A 22,815-nucleotide genomic window follows, 5' to 3' on the forward strand; every position below is an offset into this window, starting at 1 on the left:
CAGCTGACCTGGCTTTACAAGATCTCCCTATAAGCCTCTCCTTCCCAATCTGTGGCTCATAATTCGGAGTACCCAGGGTGATTACAGGGGTATAACCTCATCTCCACTTGGGAGATTTGTTCCTTGAAAATGTACCTTTAGAGATCAATTATTCTGGAGTGTTACCTTTCTTAACATCTAAAGTGAAAATAATTTCCAGAAAGAGGCATAGGGGAAGAAAAATAATTCTCCCTCTACCTTTCTAGTTTCCTGCGTTAAAAAACAAATTTAATTATGTACACATGTGGCAGGAGCTGCACAGAGATATGAGATCCAGAGACGTAACCAAAGCAGGAAGCTTTTGTGTCTTTTAGACAAACAATATGTTTGTGAAGAATTAATAAGACAAAGAGGATTGGGCTAGGGGTGGTAAAAGGCAAAGAGGTGACAAGGTTTGTACGGTATTCTTGGCCCTAAAATCCGCTGTCTCTGGTGATAAGGATGCCTTTTACCATCCTGGCATGGGGAGGGTATTTTTCACTTGAGAGATTTATCTTCTGCTTTAAGGGGCACAGGAGAGGTCAGAGCATCCTTGTACTGGCTGTTTCTCAAGTACCTTTAATTCAAAATAGCTTGCCAGAGGGGCATATTTTGGGGTAACATTCTGAACCCTTACAGAGGTAGGAAATACATTATTCTCTTTATACATAGGGAGTTTATCCTATCAATCTTCTCTACTTCAAAGGATGGGCAGAAGGAACTCTATTTATTTGTTGGGGAGGGATGCAGAGAGCCTTGAAAGATACGCAGGATAGGTACTGAAAAGGGGTATGAGAGTCCCCCCCCCTACTCCCAAACCATTGAAGGGCTGGTTGGCCCTGTGTGATTATCAGGATGTCATTAAGCGGGGAGCTGGGAGGAGTGGGAGCCGCCCCTGAGGTTCTTTTCTGTCCTAAAGACTGATGACTTTATCTCCTCTGTGGACTTCTGGTCATTAGTGCTGCTTCTGGAAGCCAGCCCCTGTGGGCCTACTGCCCAAGGTAAGCGGTGTCTCTCAGCCTTTCCCCCACCCTAAGTTAGGCCAGACCACAGAGCTCGTCTGGGCTTGCAGAGAGGCAATAACGACAATTTGGTGTAGCTATGACCGATTTTACTTTGGTTTTCTTCAAAAGCAATGAAAAAGAGCGCCACAAAGGATATAAAGAAGGTTGAGTTTGCTAGAGTGTGGAACAGCCCCCTGTTGTCTGGCTTGATCTTACAGAGACCTTTCTAGGGTTTGAGGATCTTGCCGGCCTGCAAAGATGCTTTTTATGCCCCAAATCAGAAAAGATTTACACTACCAGACAAGGCAATGACATTACTGCACAGGAAGTTACACCTCTCAGGCCTTCTGAGTTCACAGCCTTGAAATTCCTGTTGCATTCGCCCTGAGACAAATCTCCTCCGAGCTGTGCTTATGCTTCTGGGCTGAGCTTTCCATTTATGTCCACTGGGGATGATGGCTACGACACATGCTCTATCTTCTAGGGTGGGACACAGTTCTGTGAATAACAGCACCTCACACCCATGGGAACTTAGCTGGTCACAGAAGAGAAGAGTAACTATTGTCTTTTTGTGCTGCAAGGAAGCTTGTAATACATAGAGAGAGAAAGAAAGAGAGAGAAGAGAGGGTTCCAGGCAGTGTTTCCTTTAAAATATATAATTTTAGGGACACCTGGGTGGCTCAGTGTTTGAGTATCTGCCTTTGGCTTGGGGCATGATCCTGGGTCCAGGGATAGAGTTCTGCATCGGGCTCCCTATAGGGAGCCTGCTTCTCCCTCTGTCTGTGTTTCTGTCTCTCTCTCTCTCTCATGAATAAATAAATCTTAAAAAAAATACAATTTTAGTGTTAATGGGAAATGACAAAATTAAAATACAGATTGCTTTATGAAGCTTAAACTAGTTTCCAACTGCTATGATGTGTTCTGAAGGAGATAGTAAGGCTCTCTCTAATGTATTCTCTTTAATTTCATTGTATCCTGGTTTCAAATACTTGAATTTGCAAGGCTGAAGGAATATAGACTGCTTTTAAAATTGTGACTTTTAGAGCTGTTTTCTTTTTCTTGTTGATAAACTTTTAAAAATACCTTTAGCCATCTAAGAAATTATCTTCTGTGCTTGGAGGATAAGGATGTGCTGACGGTTTTTCTTCTAACTCCTATCTTTTTGGAACAGGTTATAATTGTGGGTGGATTATTCTGACACTATTGCTTTGGGTGTGTGTGGTATTTTGCAACTTAAAGGTGAGAGTTTTCTCTGTTATCATTGAATATGCCTCTTTGCTAAGCATACAGTGGTGGTTCTCTAGATATAAATGAGTTCTTTAAAACTCCATTGTTTCAGTTCAGTGGCTCTCAAATTTTAGCATGTATTAACATCACCTGGGAAGATTTCTAAAATGCACATATTTGGGTGTTGCTCACAGAGCTTATAATCGAATAGTCTGAGTTAGGGTCCAAGGTACTGCACTTTTTCTCCCATTGGTTCACATCCCTTTTATGTTTAAAAAATTAAAAAATAAATTTTTTAAAATTCCAATATAATTAAGTTACATGTTTCAGGTGTACAACATAGTGATTCAACAATTCTATCCATTATTCAGTGCTCACCCATAAGTGCTCTTTAATCTCCATCACCTAATTCACCCCTCACCCGTTTGTTCTCTATATTTAAGAGTCTGTTTTTCAGGTTGCCTTCTTTTTTCTTTGTTTGCTTTGTTTCTTAAATTCCATATATGAGTGAAATCATATGATATTTATCTTTCTCTGACTGACTTATTTCTCAGCATTATACCCTCTGGATCCAGACAAGATTTCATTCATTTTTATGGTCAAGTAATATTATATAGCGTGTGTATGTATGTGTGTATGTATGTGTGTGTGAGTTTTAAATTTTAGCCATTCTGACAGATGTGAGGTGAAATTTCAGTGTGGTCTTGATTTGCATTTCCTTGATGATGTGATATTGAGCACCTTTTCATGTGTCTGTTGGTCATCTGTACGTCTTCTTTGGGAAAATGTCTAGTTATGTCTTCTGCACATTTTAAAAATGAGCCGTATATTTTGGATACTAACCCTTTATTGGATATGTCATCTTCTCCCATTCAGTAGGTTGTCTTTTGGTTTTGTTGATTGTTTCCTTTGCTGTGCAGAAGCTTTTAATTTTGAGGTAGTTGCAATAGTCAATTTTTGCTTTTGTTTCCCTTGCCTCAGGAGACATATCTAGAAAGACGTCATTATAGTCAATGTCAGAGAAATTACTGCCTGTGTACTTTTCTAGGATTGTTATGGGTTTAGGTCTCACATTTAGGTTCTTAATCCATTTTGAGTTTATTTTTATGTATGATGTAAGAGAGGGGTCCAGTTTCATTCTTTTGCATGTTGTCCAATTTTCCCAACATCATTTGTTGAAGAGATTGTCATTTTCCCATTGTGTATTCTTGCCTCCTTTGTCAAAGATTAATTGACCATATAATTGTGGGCTTATTTTTGGGCTCTCTATCTTGTTCTCTTGATCTGTGTCTCTTTTAGTGTCAGTACCATACTGTTTTGATTACTACAGCTTTCTCACATAGCTTGAAATCTAGGATTGTGATACCTCTAGACTTGTTCTTCTTTTTCAAAATTGTTTTGTCTATTTGGGGTCTTTTTAGGTTTCATACAAACTTGAGGATTGTTCGTTCTGGTTCTGTAAAAACTGCTATTGGTATTTTAATAGGGTTTACATTGACTTTATAGATTCCTTTGGGTAGTATGGACATTTTAACAATATTTGTACTTCCAATCCATGAGCTTGGGATATCTTTCCATTTGTTTCTATCATCTTCAATTTCTTTCATCAGTGTTTTATAGTTTTCAGAGCACAGTTTTTCCCCTCAAGGATCTGCTTTTTAAGCTGTGAACTGGGATGCCTGGGTGGCTCAGTGGTTGAGTGCCTTTGGTTCAGGTTGTGATCCTGGAGTCCTAGGATCGAGTCCCATATCAGGCTACCTGCATGAGCCTGCTTCTCCCTTTGCCTATGTCTCTGCTTCTCTGTCTCTCATGAATAAATAAATAAAATCTTAAAAAAAAAAAAAAAAAAAAAGAAAGCAAGCTGTGGACTGAGAACCACATTCTGAGGGTAAATCACTGCTTTGGAACAGGTTTCTTAGCCTCAGCCGTTTTGCTATTTTAGCTGGATGAGTATTTATTGTGGGGCTATTCTCTGTATTGTAGGATGTTTAGCGGCATCCCTGGCCTCTACCCATGAGATGACAGTAGCATTCCCATTCTCCTCTCAATTATGACAACCAAAAATGTCTCTGGACATTGCCAAGTGGCCCCTAGAGTGGCGAATTTGTGAACCAGCACCTTAGAAATTTTGTTCTTCCTAATTCAGACATCTTAGCCACCCATTCTTGTGAATGATGGATTTATTTCTTAGGACTCTGTATGATAAAATAAGTCTTTTGTCATGTAGGGCTCAAACCAAGGGCCCATGACCACTTCTAGCCCCTAGGCAATTTTCATTTGACCAGAATAGATTTTTTTAAATTATTAAAATCAAAATTAGTTACTAACACATGCATTTTGGGATATACTCATTTCTGACTGTGCTTGACAATTCAGAAGATTTGATCCCATTATCCCATATTCCTATGAGGTAAGAACCAGCTGGATTCGGGGAGCAGCTGCAACAGAGATCTGGATGTGCTCTCCAGCTGCTCAAGGCCACACTTGGCAGATCTCACTTATCCACAGTCCTTGTCTGGCTCCTAGAGGCATTGGATTTTCAGTTCTTGGTTTAATGCTCCACAACTACTAGATGAAAATGGAGTGTTCCATATGGAATAATTCTGCTAGAGTTGGCAACTTTGATGCCAACTCTTGAATATATTCAAAGATTTAGTAGATTGTAAGGCAATGGACCAAATGTTTTAATCTCCTGTGATTAATATGTCTTCTCATTTTGTAATATATTTACATGGCATTTTAGGTATTTGCACTTTCTAAAGGAGAAAATTTCTAAAATGTGGATCCTAGGCACCCAGACCCTCCACCAGGTTATCACATTCCACAAATATTTGTTGTTGTTGACTAACATAGCTCTGCATTGTCTGTTAAGAATTCTTAGTTTTCTCAAGTGCTGGTTCTTGATGGGCAAAGGAAACATTTCCAGGGAACAGAAAAACAAAGGAGAAATGAGCCTGTGATGAATTCCTAACCAAATTACTCTCACCCCGTCTGAACCTATGTCATTGTGAGAATAACAATTTCATATGGGGTGACTAAAAATTGGATCTATGACCAATCTCAGAAGCAAGGTAGAGGAAAATGTCCTGGGGTGGGGCTGGATTTATGAGCATATGTCTGTACAGTCACCCAAGGCTCTATGTATAGAAGGGCCCTGCCCTTCTTTTAATGCTCCACTACTGCCTTCTTGAAATTCTCCTCCTCCTCTTCCTCCTACCCCTTCTCCTTCTCCTTCTTCTCCTTTTTAACTCACTGTAACTCTATGGTTGTAGTAAAAGACTGGACGCACCAGCAGGAACTGGTTAAATAAGTCACATAATGGAGGCAGTAAGGCTGCAAAAGGAATATAGAAGATCTCCACACTGTCCTGGGGAGAGATCACCAGGGTGGGTTGTTCTGGGAATAATGCAAGGTGAGTGTCTAAAATGGGCAAATGTTTGCCAGCTTATTATAAGAGGTTTTACTGAAGAATATCCAGATGGAAGAGACTCATTGGGCAAGGTATGAGGTATGTGGGGAGGAGCAGAGTACAGAGCTGCCAAGCTCTCCGTGGGTGCCACCCTCCCTGAACCTCCATGTGTTTGCCAACCCAAAAGCTCTCGAATTTCTTAATAATTTTTGACCAAAAGGCCCTGCAATTTCATTTTGCACTAAGCTCCACAAATTATGTAGGTAAATCTTGTCTGCAGGAGCTTTTAAGTTTATTTTATCTTATGTTATTTCATTTGATTATTGTGGGAGGTGGGAATGTTCAAAAACATCAAGTTTAGGAATTTCATTATTGTAAAGAGAAACAGTGTCCTTCTCCCTTCATGAGATTAGAATGCATTTATTCAGGAAACTAACACTCTCTCATAGCCAGCTGTGTGTGGGGGACTGCTAGGAGGCAAAGAAACACAGATGACGAAGAAGGCAGTATGGTAATGTGGAGCCAGGTGGAAATGGGTCCTAATGAATTTAGACAAACCATATAATTTCTCCAAACCTTAGTTTCTTTCTCTATAAAATGAGGATAATAGTTCTGACCTTGAGAAATTGTAAAGATTAAATGAAATTGTGTTGTGTCTCTTTCATTGATTGGCATTTAGTAAGCCCTCAATATATTCTTTGCTTGAGGGGTATCTGGGTGCCTTCAGTCAATGAAGTGCTTGCCTTTGGCTCAGGTCATGGATCCTGCGATGGAGTCCTACTTTGGGGTTCCTGCTCAGCAGGGAGTCTGATTCTCCCTCTACCCCTCTATCCACCCCTCCCCATTCACACTCTCTCTGGTTCGAAGAAGTAAATAAAAACTTTAAAATATATATATATATATATATAATATACCATATATATTAAATACATGTATATAAATATATATATACACACATATATTACATGACAACATACCATAGGCTGGGTGGCTTGAGCAACACAAATTTGTTTTCTCAGAGTTCTGGAGGGTTCTGTAAGCTAAAGTTCAGTGTAATGACACGACCAAGTTCTGGTGAGAGCTGTCTTCCTGATTTTCGGACAGCTGCCTTTTACCTGTGTCCTCACATGATAGAGTTCTGGTGTGTCTTCCTCTTCTCATAAGGACACCAGTTCTGTTGGAGTAGCACTCTACCCTTAGGCTTCATTTAATCTTAATTACTTCCCTAAAGGCCAAATACAGTCACATGGATGGTTAGGGCCACCCACATGCATGTGGGGGACACAATCCAGGCCATAACACCTGGTATAAGTACAACTAAAGCATAAATGAAAGTGTCTGACTCTACTGGTGGGGAGAGGTCAGAGAAGGCTTCATGGAGGAGGTGATTCCTGAAATGCATCTAAAATATTTAACCAAAAAAGTGTGTGTTCGAAACAACAAATCAAAGACCACAGAGTAGTTTATTGTAAAAAACAGTAATCTCCCCACCTCTCTCCAGCCTCAAGAGTCAATGCTGTGGAATGACTATGTCCCTCCAAATCCCATATGTTGACACCCTAATCCCCAATGTGATGGTTTCAGGAGGTGGGGCCTAAAGGGAGGTGATGAGGATGGGGCTCTCGTGATGGCATTAGTGCCCTTATAAGATGAAGAAACACAACAGAACATTTTCTCTCTCTCTCTCTCGTCACTCCCTTCCATCTCTTCCTCCCTTGCTTTCTCCTTCCCTCCCTCCACCTGCAGATACAACAAGAACATGGCCCTCTATAAACCAAGAAGAATCCGTTCTCTACATATTGGACCTTGCAGTGCCTTGGTCTCACATCTTCCACATTCCAGAACCATGAGAAGTAAGTTTCTGTTGTTTAAGCTCCCCAATGTACGAGAGTCTGTTAGAGCAGCTCAAACTGGCTGAGACAGTCAACATTTGGATGTCCAGCTTGTATATGTTTTTCCATTGGTTTCCTTTGTAACTGAAGGTAATCTACCTGTATCTGTGTTTCTTGTGTCACCAACTCTTAGCATTTTTCTATTGCTTCCCAGCTTTACTGAAATATACTGGTGCTCTCTTCTTTTCTCTGGCTTTCCTCCCTCCTGCCGTGGCCCTCTTTCTGTCAACTATCCTTCTACATTATCATGATTACCAATCTGCATTCTGTTCTGCTACCACAGTCACGCCTTCCCTGCAAGCCAGAAAAGCCGTTTTTGTGTTAGTCGCCCGTGCAAATGCTGGCCCAACTCATGTGCCTGAAATACTTTCAGTTATGTACTGGGCCAAATGACATAAACTCAGGATCAGTAGGAGGATTTCTTTTCCTCAAAGTCAAATAGATTTTCTTTTCTTACAATTTAGAAATTTCTTAAAACCATTATGCATTTGAGTTTGCTATATATTTAGATATCTTTTTCTTGTGGAGTTTTATTTTTAAGTTTCTAAATGCCTTTCTCTCTCTTTTTTCTTTCTCTCTCTCCTTAAAGCACTTATTTTGGCTGATCCTTTCCATTATACCCATCAGACCATCTGTCTTGTCAGTCCAGGCTGCTGTAACAGCACACCATAGACAGAGTGGATTAAACAACAGAAACATTTCCCACAGTTCAGGAGTCTGGAAGTCTAAGACCAAGATGCCCTTATGGTTGGGTCCTGGTGAGGACCCTGTCCCAGGTTGTGACTACAACTTCTTGTGTCTTCGCATGGTGGAGAGCATAGAGGAGGAAGCAAGCTCTTGTGACTCTCATAAGGACACCAACCCTATGACCTTATCTGCTCCTAATTACCTCCTGAAGGCTCCAGTTCCTAATACTGTCACATTGGGGAATGGGGTTTCAACATAAAAATTTTCAGGGGTACACAAACATTCAGTCCATCCACCATTTTTTTCATCAAGATCACCTTTTTAACAGATACCACGCTCCCAAAGATCTCCCTCTGTTCCAGAGAGCCCCATCCATCTACTCTTTTAAGAAGGGCTCATTTTTGGGGCACCTGGGTGGCTCAGCTGGTTGGCCTTGACTCTTGGTTTCAACTCAGATCATGATCTCAGGGTCGTGAGATTGAGCCCCGCATCAGGCTCCATGGTCAGCACAGAATCTGCTTAAGATTATCTTTCTCCCTCTCCCTTTGCTCCTCTACCCACCCCCCATGCTATCTCTCTCTTTCTCTCAAATAATAAATAAATAGATCTTCTTTTAAAAAGTAAAGAAAAAAAAAAGTGGCTTATTTTCTAGGCCAGCACAGCAGCTATCATTCTAGAACACTAGAACTTTCCTTCACTCCTGTTTTCTATGACATCTACTGTTTCCCAAACACCCTATTTTCCTCTTTCCCAGTTCCCCTCCTATGTTTCTAAAAGAGATCAAGTAGTTTCCTAACAATGATGTTAAAGTGAGATGTGAAATGCTTCGAACTATCTTAGTTTTGTCAGTACATTTGATAGTTTGGTTGGGTATAGTAGTCAAGTGTAATGGGAAGAGGGCAATTTTCAACTGGTTTTGCACAGCTTTTCTTGATCAGAGGAAAATGCTTTCTATTCATGCCACCAAAACCCCACAAAGTGTCTTAGTTGTACCCCGTCAGACAGTGATAATCCACTCATACTAATGAGTGTCCCATCAAACCGGACACTCAGTGGGTGATGACCAGCCAGGAGACCAGAAGGGCAGAGCTCCTCACCAGAGGACTTGTGTGGACAGCTCAGCACCAAATCAGTTTCTAGGCAACCAACTGGTATCTGTGATGAGAGGATCTCCCCATCCTACCAGTTCCCCTCTTAAATTTGGAGTTTTCTTCATTCCTTTGTGAGGTCGTCCTGTAATATTTTATCTAGTCTTTGGAGTGGAAAAACTAGCACTGCAGGCATGCGGATATATCTTTCCATCCTATCCTTTGTCTAAAGGCTTTTTCCTTTTAATTTTATACTCTTTGTTGCTGCTTCCAAAGTGGGTGACTCATGACAATCTGAGTAGGCCTGAGTGGAAGAAAAAAGGCCCTAGGGGTTCAAGTAAGTAAAGAGGGAAAGAAACACACAGGAAACATACAAATGAATACTTCAAGATATCATCTTTCCACAACAGGTCAAAAATTATTTTCCCTTTGACATTTAAAAGCATAGGGCAATTGCTTTCTAGCATCCACTGTTGCTAATGAGAAATCAGATGCTAGTATGGCTTGTTCTTTTGTGGCTGACTTGGTTTTACTTTCTGGGAGATTTTAAGATGTTCTCTTTATGTTTGGCGTTCTGAATTTTCATAGTAATGTGTTTAGGAGCAGATATTTAAAAATTCTTGAACTGAGCGTTTAATAGCTCCTTTCAACTTGTGGATTTGTGACCTCTTGGCTCTAAAAGATTTTCATTATTTCTGCACTCATTTTCCCTTCTTCATGGTCTCTGTTTTCTCTTGAAATTTGATTTGTTGCATGCTGGGCTTGCTGAATTAATCTTGTCTCTCTCTTTTTTTTTTAATCATGGTAAAATACATGAAACATAAAATTGCCTCCTAAATGTCAGTTTTTCTGTATCTCTGTGTCTTTTTGTTCTAAGATCTGAGAGATTTTCTTAACTTTTCCATTCTTCTATTGCATTTCTTATATCAGCAACTGTAATTTCCAGTGGTTCTTTCTGTTTTCTCCTTATTTATAATACCTTAGCCTTGGCTTATGAATAGCTAATCACTCTGAGGATTTTAATTGCTTTGTTTCCTGAATCATTTCTGTTTTTCCAATTATTTATCTTGGTGTCTCTTATTGCTGGTTTTCTTCCTACGCCTGGCAATCCTAAATTGTCTTGTCACATGTAAGAGGGAAAGACTGAGTAGCTAGTGTAGCTTTCTTCTGCTGTGTTTATATATATATATATATATATATATATATATATATATATATATATAAATATATAAAACTTGGGTAGTTCCAACAGTTCTGCTTAAAAAAGAAATAAAACTCTGGTACATCCAAATGATAAAAATCTCCCAGTCTCTGCATTTTACCTTACTTTCTGTTCCCGTCTACATAGAAGTTTAGTAATGGTTCAGAAAACACCTATTCATTAATTTCTTTTTAACCTCTGTTGTAAGTATCCTGAAGCAATCCAGTATCATTATGTTTCTAGATGACAAAGTTTGAGATTCTAGGATCTTTATGTTTTGTGACCTAGTTGGTAAATAATCCTTTTGCTTATCTGGGATGCCTCTACTTAATTCCTAGGCCTTCACTTTGGTAAATTCTGAGGCATATCACATCTTCTCTTTCTCTGGTTTACTCCACTACCTCTGTAGAGGTCCCTGGGGTCACGTCCTTGCTCAATAGCCCAGACCGGCACAGCTGTCAATACAGTGAATGGATCATGTTCATCAACCCCAAACCTTTTCAGTAGAATCTTAAGACCCTTTTGTTCTCCTCATTCAGATTGGATCTCCAATTTTCTAAAGAGGACAGCAGCCCAGGCTGGAATTCTTCATGCCTTTAGATTGCTGCAGGACCTCACCAATACCTCACAGAGAGGGCAAGGGCCACTCCAGGGTCCGCTGTCTCCCTAAGGTGAATGCTGAACACTGTATTCACACTTTCCATACAAGAAACCCTAATGGTGCCCTTGCAGTCAAGCCTAGTGGGCTCTGCTCCACAACATAAGATCCAAATGCTTAAATAAAGGGTCAAAGGATGGGGGAAGATAGAGCCTGGATCCCTCAAATAGGTTCCCATCCCTTAATGCCCCCACCCCACACAACTCTTTGGAATCTATGAATTGAGCAGCCCTGTTTGTCTATTTGTTTGCTTGTCTTTTACATCCCATTTGTTGCCCTGACCTAATCCTTCATTTTTGCGTGGTAACTGCATTCCAGGCTAATGTGTTCAGAAGAACTTGAGTCTTTATCCCCTTTTTCCCAGTAAGATACAAAGAGCAAATGGCCCCTAGGGCTTATATAAAGTGCTTCTCCCCCTTTGTTTTTGCTTACTAGAATTTACCTGAGTGTAAATAAATTATGTGCAAAATCACTTACATTCATGTAATAGATGTTCAGTCCAACAAATTAAAACAAAATTTGATAGAACAAATTGAACTTAAAAAATTCTTTACAGTGCCTCCTTAGGGGACCTATGTCCCCATCTGCACTCTCTCTGCTCTATCCTCCCCACCCCCGTGACCCCATCTGCCCCCAGCCTTTTTAGTTTAAGATGCAAGCATTCACCAGGGCGCCTGGGTGGCTCAGTCGGTTAAGCATCTGCCTCTGGATTTCAGCTCAGGTTATGATCTCAGGGTCATGAGATCAAGCTACTGTGTCTTCAAATGCAAGCTGAGTCACTTGCAAATGAGAAGAAATATGACATTGTACTCAGAAATGTTGCCCACCTATCTGGAGCTTCAGAGAGGCTGCCCCCAAGAAAAAGAAAGTAGCTGGTACAGAGTTAAACTATGACATCAACACAACAGGGTACAGAATACAGAACACTGAGGATACATTTAAAAGCCATTTAAAAGACAATTGCCTCCTCCGCCCCAACCCTGCCAGGCTGTAAGAGGATAACCTGACCGATATTAATTAGAGCTAAAAAAAAAAATTATAATGAGAAAATCAGGAGCTTGAAATATAGAAAATTGAGTCATGGGGGGACAGTTGGCAGGGTTCTTCAGAGCATTGTGTGGGGAAAAGAGATCAGCCCCTCCTATTGGCTGGGTCAGTCCTATCCTGTAGGTGGAAGCCTCAGCTCTCGTAGCCTCAATGGCATTAAGCAGTGAATTTATCTGAACAACTCTCTTTGTTCTGACTTCCTGCTCCTTAAGCAAATCTCTGATTATGATCGGACTTCCTCTATAGTTCTGCCTACGGAAATGGATCTGCTGCAAGGGCTTTTAGTATTCCATCCCATACAGTGATTTAAAAACATTTTTTTGACTATAAATGAACAAAATGGCATTTTGACCACTGTATTGTTTGGCTTCCCCTGCAGGTTGGCTGGTTATGTAATATATGTGCTCCTGCTCCTGCGAGGTATTTCTCCTTGCAAATGAGCAAGACGGCCTTCAGTTTTGGGGGGCTCTAGTGGCTGTGAGTCTGTCCCAGAGGAGATTAACATACTCCAGGAGCACTGGGGTTTCTGAGCCCTCGAGGGGGGAGGCCCGCCTGACTCTGGAATGTGAAACGTTCCCCTTGGTAAAGGACACAGCCACTGAGCCTTGTTTCCTATGCGATAAGCACATATGCTTCTAGCTGCTGTTATTTTACCATTTTTAGGCAAAGATGAAACGCTTGATTCATAATGTAAGATACAGTGCTTACCATATCTGGCCCGTGCAACATTAACATTTAGGCTCCTAGAACGAAAATGTGCCGTGGTTTCCAGCATAGCCATCCTTTTAAAAGTTCTCCACTCAGTACAAAATAAACAGTGGTTTAAAATTGCAACCTGATTAAAATCCTGGTGTAGAAGCATTGATTAGGCCCGCTAACTAGGAAGGGGAAGGGAGGGAGGCAAAGGAATCATTGCAGCCCCAAACTCAGCCCCTTCCATTCCCCTCCAAGCAAGAGGCAGGAGGAGATTTGTGCCAAGGGATGAGAAGAATTTCCATCCTGTTTGGATTACGCAGAGATGCTTTTGGAAGACTCTCACCGAGAAAACAGAGTGGTAGAAAAGCACAATTGCCTATTTGCTTCTGTTTTGGAGACACACTTACAAACCCTCAGAACCACATCCCAAGAAGGCAGGATTTCCAATCCAAAGCAAGCAGGGCCTCGGGCTTTGCAAATGGACCTGCGGGGATCCTATCTAGGGATGATGGCTGCAGTTGCCATGGCAATTGCAAGCACAACTCAGATTCACCTGCACACCCTGTCTTCTCTGCTCCTTTGTTCAGAGCAAACTACCATCACGCAGTCAATGGCACTGCTGGCAAGGCACAGGCATTTCCGTGAACCGGGTGCCACCAGTCTGGGTTCTGCGTACAGATCTTTTTGTTCTGGAATGAATCTGCAACTTCCCAAGTGCCTTGATGCTAGCATAACAAGGAGGGAGCCTTAAAAAAATACTGGTCTAAAAATGGTTGTGATCTCACCTGGGCCAAATTTTTCTGAGAAGGAATGTGAGTCTTGAATTCTCAAATCTAGTGATTCCCAAGCTGTAGGAAGCCTCGGATTCCCTAAATCCCAGGTCGGGGGGGGGGGGGGGGGGGGGGGGGGGGTGTGTGCTGGGACTAAGAGAGGGCCCGGGACTCTGAATTTTTAATAGGGACCCAAGCTGATTCAGACCCAGATGATCCCAGGACCACACTGAGAAGCCCTGTTTTGGGGATCTGAGGACACTTTCCCCTTTGCAGAGGATCAAGGTCTTAAAAAGAAGGTTGACTCTCAGGATTTCCTCCACAAGGAATCTAACTTTGCATTCAGGCTATAAGGCCTTAATCAGGTGGCAGAGTGATTTTAGGACAGGCCTGGGCTCTAGGCTTGCTCTGGGGGCTTGGTTCATTGTGACTCTGTTGCAGGGCTCCCTCAGAGTGGTGTCGGGCTCCCACTGTGACATCTGGAGAGAAGACAAGGAAACACTCTTGCAGGGTTCAGGGAACAGGCAGGAGGAGGGGTTACTTTCAAGTTCAAGGCAGAGGAATCACCTCCTGCCTTTCTCATAAGGGTCAGTGAGGGCTTCAGCTTCACTGAGGAAGGGAGAAGTAGGGGTGCCTTTGGTTTCTTGTTCCTGCTGATGCGAAGCCCCCACACCTTGGGGACTTAGCACCCTCTTCCATCCACCGGTTTTTCCAGCCTCTAGGTTTTAGGTGTGCTAAGTTAGTCGCTCCCTGCCCCTCCCTTTTCCTTCCCTTTCTGGGTTGCTCCAGATGCTTCTTTTAACCATATTCTGTTTGTTAAATAGACACAGAATCCCCATGTCCTTGGAGAAGAGTGTGGCACATGCCAGGAAGCTCCCCGCAGAGCCGGGCACTCGAGGTGGAGAGGAGGCCCACACAGCGGCTCAAGTGGAGATTCAGAACCTTCTGAGAAAAGCTTTGCAGGAGGCTGTTCACCTGCCCCAACCCCACAGGCCTCTGGCTCGGAAGGGACTTGTGCGGCCGCATGCTCGCACGCATGCACCGAAGCGCTGCAGGTGGCACTTAGGCTTTTATTTAAATGCGGTTTCTCTTTGAAGGAGAACAAAGTCAATCTGAAATAAAGTCCTATTTTTGGAAAGGAGAAGTAAGTAATGCACTAGATGTTCGGAATGTGAAAACTTCTTCCCAAGGCCTCCTCACCTTCATCCCAGCAGGTGTCTCAGGAGGGGTCCAAACCACACAGAGGAGCTGGGCCCCTTGGCTGCTGACACGTTGTGGCTTTTCCAGTTTTCACCAAATGGGAAGAAAAGGACAAGTTTCCAGTGTGATAGAAAATGAAAAATAAGTTTATGTATAGACAATTGTTGACCATCGATTTGTCCTTTTTAAAATAAATCTCTGCTAACTGTTGTAAGCTAGCACCTCCCTGGTGCCAACTGCGGGGCGGGATTTATCCACAAGACACAGTTCGGGTCTGAGCATGCCAGGATTTTATTTACTTATTCATGAGAGACCAGAGAGAGAGGCAGAGACACAGGCAGAGGGAGAAGCAGGCTCCTGCAGGGAGCCTGACGTGGGATTTGATCCCAGGACCCCGGGATCATACCCAGAGCCCAAGGCAGATGCTCAACCACTGAGCCACCCAGGAGTCCCCTGGGATGTTATCTTTGCCAATTGAACTACAGGGAGTTCTTTTATGAAAAAAGCAGCAGGGAACCCTGGGTGGCGCAGCGGTTTGGCGCCTGCCTTTGGCCCAGGGCGCGGTCCTGGAGACCCGGGATCGAATCCCACGTCGGGCTCCCGGTGCATGGAGCCTGCTTCTCCCTCTGCCTGTGTCTCTGCCTCTCTCTCTCTCTCACTGTGTGCCTATCATAAATAAATAAAAGTTTAAAAAAAAAGAAAAAAGCAGCAGCAGAGGGGACCAGTAAAATGTAAAATGTAAAGGGTCATGGGCAGCCCTGGTGGCTCAGTGGTTTAGCACCTGCCTTCGGCCCAGGGTGTGATCCTGGGGACCTGGTGTCGAGTCCCACATCAGGTTCCCTGCATGGAGCCTGCTCCTCCCTCTGGCTGTGTCTCTGCCTCTCTCTGTGTTTCTCATGAATAAATAAATAAAATCTTAAAAAAAAAAAAAAGGTAAAGGGTCAGTAAATGCAGTGGTTAAGCCCGTAAGCTTCAGAACCAGGCTGCCCGAGGGCTAAGGCGTAGTCCCCGCACATGCAACGGGCTCCTCGCCTGTCAAATGGGACCGATGACACCAGGTCACATGGCGATGGTGAGACTGAGACCAGGAGTTGCCCGTTAAGCCTTTAGCAGACAAGTTCGCGATTCTAAATGTGGAGGAAAGGCTGCTGTATTTGATATCACTCTGTGGACTTGCCTGGATTCGTCTAGAAGATCAGGGAAGCAATGTGCTCACCATCTGGATCAGAAGAGTTGGCTCTCTGGCTGCCATCACGCGTCCACAGGGGGGATGCTGGTCAGCCACTGTGCACCCCTTCAAGCAAGTGAGAGGCAGTATGCTTAGGTTTGGCTCTAGCCATTCCTGTGGGCCAGGACCCCCTTTTTCACACCAAGGTTCCATTATCAGGGCCTCTCTAGCAGATCTTGTACCTTGGCCTCCTTATATGGAGAGCTCCTTGCCGCCTCCCATCCCCTCCCCTTTTTTTTTTTAATCTTTTTTTTTTTTTTTTTTTTTTTTAATTTATGATAGTCACACACAGAGAGAGAGAGAGAGAGAGAGAGAGAGGCAAAGACACAGGCAGAGGGAGAAGCAGGCTCCATGCACCGGGAGCCCGACGTGGGATTCGATCCCAGGTCTCCAGGATCGCGCCCTGGGCCAAAGGCAGGTGCCAAACTGCTGCGCCACCCAGGGATCCCCATCCCCTCCCTTCTTCATCTCTTTCTCCCTTCCTCAGACATTGACTGTGCACCTGTCAGGTGTGCTAAGTACTAGGGATGTCGCAGTGAGGAAAACAGACCTGGTTCCTGTCCTGGTGGAGCTTATATTCTCGAGCGAGAGAGTCCACACAGAGGCAAAGGACGAAACAATAATTTCATGTTATAATACATGCCTCAAAGAGAAGAAAGAAGGTGCGGAAGGAAAGCAGTGGGGCAGAGTCTGGGTGCTCCTTTAGAAGGAGCCCAGGGGCTGGCGCATCTAAGCAGAGGAAAGCTCACCTCTTTTGTAAGAAGACAGCAGGGGGTCATATTCTCAGGTGGTGTTCTCAGCAAAGGGCTGGGCTTGCGTGGAGATGAAGAGGTAAACGACTTTGGAAAACTGGCATTTTTGCTTCTGGTGCTGAGCTCAAAGCAGGTGTCCCAGGGCGCTCAGCAAAACGTGTGCATGTGGTCGGTCCCTGGGTGTCTGGTAGACCAGGGACACGCAGAACAAAACACAAGTCTGTTAATTCTTCTGTCCCCCTGCTTGTGGAGCATCACAACATGTCAGGCACTGGTTCTGGGCCGTCGGGCCACATTAGCAAATCAAAGATTTCCACTTGGTGGAGTTTAATGTTCTAGCTGGGAGAAATGGAAAAGAAATGACAAAAGTCCTACCCCAGTAAGTGATGTCTGGTAGAGAAGGATGAGCTGCAGGTGAGGAGTAGGAAGACAGAGGCAAATGTGTGCGCATGTGTGTGTGCGTGCGTGATTTAAGGTAAAGTGGTCAGGGGCGCCCGGGTGGCTCGGTGGTTGAGCGTCTGTCTGCCTTTGGCTTAGGTCGTGATCCTGGGGTCCTGGGATCGAGTCCCGCATCACGTTCCTTACAGGGAGCCTACTTTTCTCTCTGCCTCTCTCTCCGTGTCTCTCATGTATAAATAAATAAAATCTTAAAAAAAAAAAAAGTTAAAATAGAGTGGTCAGCATAGGCTTCGTTCAGAGGTAAGACGCAAGGAGGTGAAGGGTTTAGCTATACTGGGGAAGTGGGGCCCAGGAAGGCGGAACAACCGGTATGAAGGCCTAAAAGTGGGAACGTGGCCTCTGGGAGATGATGAGCATCTTAAGGAAGTGTCCTTAAGCCCTCCAGGGTGGCCCCCTGCCCCCGGCCACCCCAAGCCCCACAGGCCTTCCTGAGTCCACACTGCCGACTCCCTCTCCTAGTCCTATCTCGTGCTAAGCCCGACCCCGACTCCTCGGTGTAGAAAACCCAAGCGAGTCGTGAGCGGGAAGGACCTGGCTGCCTGCACAGACAAGCGTTGCTGAGGGGTTCGGGGACCGGCTGAGCCTGACATCGATGGAAGAGAAGCAGGCTGTTCAGGGTCAGGCAGGGTTTGGCTTACATGTTGCCCTTGCCCCTTACTCGTTGAAGGACCTTGTGAAAGTTATTCTAGGAATGTCAGGGAATCCTGGGAAGCTTCCAGACTTTGAAGACCCTCACGCTGGGAGTTTTTTTTTCTTTTTGACATAAAGACTGTACAATTCAGTAGTTTTTAGGACATTCACATGGTTGTCCAACCATAACCACTACCTAGTTCCAGAACATTCTTCTCACCTATGCCCATTCACCCTCACTCAGCATTCACCCCTGGCCTCAGCCCCAGCAACCAGAAATGCACATCGGCCTCTACGGATTTGCCTGTCCCAGATATTTTGTATAAATGGAATCACACAAGGAGCACCTGGGTGGCTCAGTGGTTTCGCATCTGCCTTTGGCTCAGGTCGTGATCCCAGGGTCCCAGGATCCAGTCCCACATCGGGCTCCCTGCATGGAGCCTGCCTGTGTCTCTGCCTCTCTCTCTGTGCCTCTCATGAATAAATAAATAAAATCATTAAAAAGAAAAATGGAATCACACGATAGGAGGCCTTCACTTTCCCTACTGTTTTCCAGGGTCATCCGTGTCCTTGCACGGACCGTTACATCACATGCCCCTGTGGATGTATTTAGCACCAGGGGATTTCTGCGGCACCCACTTCTCTGCAAAGCTTTGCCACTGATGAACAGTCAGCATCCCCAGGTCCCCCAAGCGTGAGGCCTGCACACAAATGCTTTTTGCATTTGTTGCCTCCTGGGTCCTGGGGGTGTCCTCCTTGGGCTTCTGGGAGCTGTAAAACAGATAATACTGATCAGCCCGCAGGGCGCGGTGAGGACCACTGGAACAGCACCCACCCTCCACCCTCTGCTGTGTTCCACGGTGGGTCGGCTTGAGGGAACCCCGCAGAGCCCCGCATTTCCCACCTTGCCGCCCGCCCACGCAGGTGTGGCCTGGGTCTGGGGCTCTCTGGGGTGGCCAGAGCCATGATCCAGTGGCATCCCAAGTTCTGGGGGTGCTTCCCAATGTGGTGCTTGCACCCCCCCCCCCCCCCCCCCCCCCCCCCCCCCCCCCCCCCCGGCAAGGGCAGTGGGGGGTCTGACGGAAGCCTGGCTCAGAGAGTTTATTAGATAAATACATGCCTGAAGGGAAGCCAAGGGCTGCAAGGGGCTCTGCGTCAGCCCTGGCCTCCAGCTAGTAGTGCTGGGCTGCAGCGGGAGACCCAGTACACACAGGCCTCCGGCCGCCCCTCTCGCCTCTCCTCTGCCAGCGAGCAGGGACCCTTGGGAATAGGAGGCCCGTCTTTAGAGTAGCCTTGGGCAACCTGCCGGGGGCTCCCCAGGTTCTAATCTGAGCTGAGGACGGGGTGGGGGTGGAGGGCCTGCGCCTCTTGGGCCCTGAGACTCCGGCCAGGGCAGCAGGTTCCTAGAAAGTTAGAGCCTTGAACAAACCAGCACCCCTCTCTTGTGACATTTAGAGACACCCCAGCAGGGTCCCAGTCCAAAAAAAAAGGGGAATGAATGTTTGAGGAAAGTAAAGAAGAGGGGTGACGTGACACTGGCTCGATTTGGGGGTACCCCCATTCTGTGAGGCACCCTTTTTTGTGTCGCAGGTCTGTGTCTCCCTTGTTTGAGAACCTAGAACAGCAGTTCTCAATCATCCTAAGCAGGAGAACCATGTGGGCAAACGTAAATATCCGCAGATGCCAAAGCCCCTCTCTCAGCCATCTGTGACTCAGTTGCTCTAGGGGGACGTGGGCAATCAGTATTCAACTGTCAACTAACGTCTCCAGGTGGCTCCAAGGTGCACAGAGTTAAGGGCTTAGTTGGAGCCACCTCTCATTTACCTGGGAGGAAACTTCCTGTCGGCTGCCCTCTGACAGCTGCCAAGCCGCAGTCTTCAGCACATTTGGGGGACAGCCAACTCTGAGAGTAGAGAGATCTCTGCCCCCGCCCCCGCTCCGTCCCCGGGGTTCATCCTGAGACTTCCTTCTCACCCCGGGGTGTCCTTCCTATTGCCCACTTGGCTCTGCGGCCACAGGCAGGCAGCCACTCCTGGAGCAAGCGGTTTCCTGCACCCCACAGCAATCCGCGTCCTGGTACTTGTGTGGGGTGGAGGTCAGAGGGCAGCAGGCCCCGTAGAGAGGCAGTGTGGTGAGCCCAGCAGGCACAGCACGGCGGGCTTCAGCTCCAGGACCACCTCTAATAGCTCGGATGTTGGATGGGCAAGTCATCTGACCTTCGTGAGTTCCAGATTTCCGCTCTGAACAACCTCCCTAAGACAGTTGTTGTCAGGCTCCAATAAAATATCGTGGTTGTTCAAGGGCGTTGTAAATCGTGAACCTCTAGAACATTCGTTCTATTGCTATAGAGGGGCCTGCAGGCCACTTTTCCTCTCCCAGTGCTCAGCCCTCTCCCCAGGGGATAGGAGCTCATCTCCAGCCCTGGGCTGGGGTCAAGACCCTTGGAGCCCCCCGGGTGGGGGGGTGGGGGGGTCAGGGACAGGGAAGAGCCTTCTCAGGGTTAGGGCCAGGTGGCAACGTGTTGGCAGGAGGCCGCAACTCCAGGGCTTGGGGAGGAAATGGCAGCCAGCACCCCCGTCTCCTCAGCGACCCTATGAAGTGACCCCAGTTGCCTCTGTGCCTTTAGGGAGCTCCGAGGGGGCCCCCAAAAGTTCCCTATGGGCCTCAGGCGCTTCTCTCGACCATCGCCGAGGGTCCACAGGGCTCTCCCTGTCCCTTCCTGGCGAAAGCAAGCGCACTGCCCCGCGCTGGCAGCACACGGGCCATCCCTTAGCCGCCCTGGAAGGCGGGGGCAGCGAGCGCTCACCCCCAGACTGCCCTTTCTGGGGAGGCAGGGAGAGGAGGGACCTGAGCAGGAGGAAGCGGGTGGGGAGAGCAGGAGTCCAAGGTCTTGTATTTGGCTGTTGCTGGGCAGGGCGGAGACCAGAGAGGAAGGAGAGGAAAGTGCACCCCCAGGTGGCCTTCCCGCCACCACCCCGGCCACCGGCAGCCCCCAGCCTCCGCCCCCGCTCCCAGCTCGGCAGGAAGAAGGCTGCGCCTCCGGAGGGGGAGCCCTGCTAGGCCCCAGGGGCAGGAGGCCTGACCCAACCTCAAGCGCGCTTCCTTGGGGGTGGGAGGGGGGAGTGAACCCCGCTTAGGTGTATGATTCGTTTCCATTTCTGAAATAGTTTCTCTTCTAACTCTTTGGATTCTCCCAACAACCCTGGAAGACCAGCCGAGCCTGCTGCATCAGCCCCCTTGTATAAGGGGGAGACCGGGGTCCCTAAGGTGAAGTGGATCATTAGAGTCCGACTTGCCCGCAGTCGAGCTGGCCTGGAACACGTGCGTGCTGACTTTTACTCTCCTATTTGCTCGTGTTTCTCCCGGGTCCCTGGCCTCCCGGGCCGCAGGCTCCCGACCTCGCCCCCCCCCCCCCCCCCCCCCCGCCTTCCCCTCCCCCGGCCCCACGTCCCAGGCCCCCTCTGACCCACTCACGCTGGGCAGGTGCAGCGCCGGAGCACTGCTGCGTCTTGGCTCCTCCGCAGAGACTGGACCTTTGGCCCACGTGTGAACTTGACCTCCTGCGTTTGCTCTAGGCACCGTGTGCATTCGATCACATTTCACAGAGTGTGGCCCAAATTCAGGCTGTTAGCCTCCTTCCTCTCGTGGCTGCTTTCACTTGTACCCATACTCCATGCAAGCGGTTTGTCTCACCCCCCTCCCCCAAATGCAGGGGCTCCCTCCCCTCTCATCAACCTCCACAGCCTCAGAGGACGCTGGCCTCTGGAAAACCTCTCTTCCCCTCGGAACAGGCGTTGGCTTGTGGGACAGACAGTTGCCTTGGGAAAAGCAGCCAGAGTTCTCTTAGCTTTTTGTCTCTTTTTTCTTCTTGAAGCTGCACATTCGTTGTACTCTTCCTTCCCCGGGCTCAGTTTTCTCCAGGTTTCGCTCCTGGGTTGACTTGAGACTGCCCCTGCCTGAGATTTTCCTGCTGCTTCCGAATGCTTCCCCGTTTCACTTATTCCAAGTAGGAATGATAATAACGTTTTTTTCTGGTTAAAAAAAAAAAAAAAGAAAACCAGGAGCCAATATTCCTAATGTGCGGCTCCCTTCTGGGTGGGGAGGCGGACAGGGCCGATGCCGGGATGTTTGCGTGTCCGGGCACATTCAGGGTTTACAGAATGTTCTCGTGCACTTGATTAGCACAGCGGTGACCTGAGGCTGACAGAGCAGAGGTTGTCATTCCCATTTCACAGAGGGTGAAACAGAGGATCACAGAAGGTGCTTCATCGATTGTCATCTGATTTCAGGTTTTGGCCTGAAGACTACCAATTTTGCATAAGAAAAACCCTTTGTTTCAGAGTATAAACAAATTCAAAGCCCAAGTGTTGTCTCAGTCTGCTTGGGCGACTATAACAAAATACCACAGATTGGGTGCTTTAAATAAGAGAATTTTTTTTCTCACAGTTCTGGAGGCTGGGAAGTCCAAGGTCAAGGCCTGCCAGCTGATCTGCTTCCTGACAGAAAGAAGCTCTCTTCCAGTCTTGCAGACAGCTGCCTTCCCTCGGTGGCCCCTCCCTGTGTCTCACATGAGGGATCTCTCTCTGTCTTTTCCTCTTCTCCTAAGGCCACAGTTCTATCAGATTGGGGCCTGCCATGACCTCATTTAACCTTAATTAGCTCCTAACGAGTCTTTCCAGATATAGTCACACTGGGTTGAGAACTTCAACATGTGAATTTGGGGGTGGGGGGCACACAGTTCAGCCATAGCTGATGTGTACGGGATCAGCCTGGCTTCTAACATCCGTTACATCTTAGTGCATTCACTTCGGTGCAAGGACCTAGGGGTGTCAGGTTCTCAGAACTGAGG

At 46.4% G+C, this 22,815-nt stretch overlaps 1 long non-coding RNA gene across 2 annotated transcripts; it reads right to left on the reverse strand.

Moving 5' to 3' along the window:
• Positions 1-14,530: 14,530 nt before the first annotated feature.
• LOC119864176 lies at positions 14,531-22,454 on the reverse strand. Of its 2 annotated transcripts, XR_005373172.1 has the most exons (4): positions 21,441-22,454; positions 16,875-17,061; positions 16,114-16,191; positions 14,531-14,975 (listed from the first exon to the last, which is right to left on the reverse strand). It is a non-coding gene; the product is annotated as an uncharacterized LOC119864176 (long non-coding RNA). The 2 variants fall into 2 exon arrangements; XR_005373171.1 differs by lacking the exon at positions 21,441-22,454 and having other exon boundaries at positions 16,875-18,965.
• Positions 22,455-22,815: the final 361 nt, after the last annotated feature.

The sequence above is a fragment of the Canis lupus genome, chromosome 18, assembly GCF_011100685.1.
Source record: "Canis lupus familiaris isolate Mischka breed German Shepherd chromosome 18, alternate assembly UU_Cfam_GSD_1.0, whole genome shotgun sequence".
In the NCBI taxonomy this organism is placed as follows: domain Eukaryota; kingdom Metazoa; phylum Chordata; class Mammalia; order Carnivora; family Canidae; genus Canis; species Canis lupus.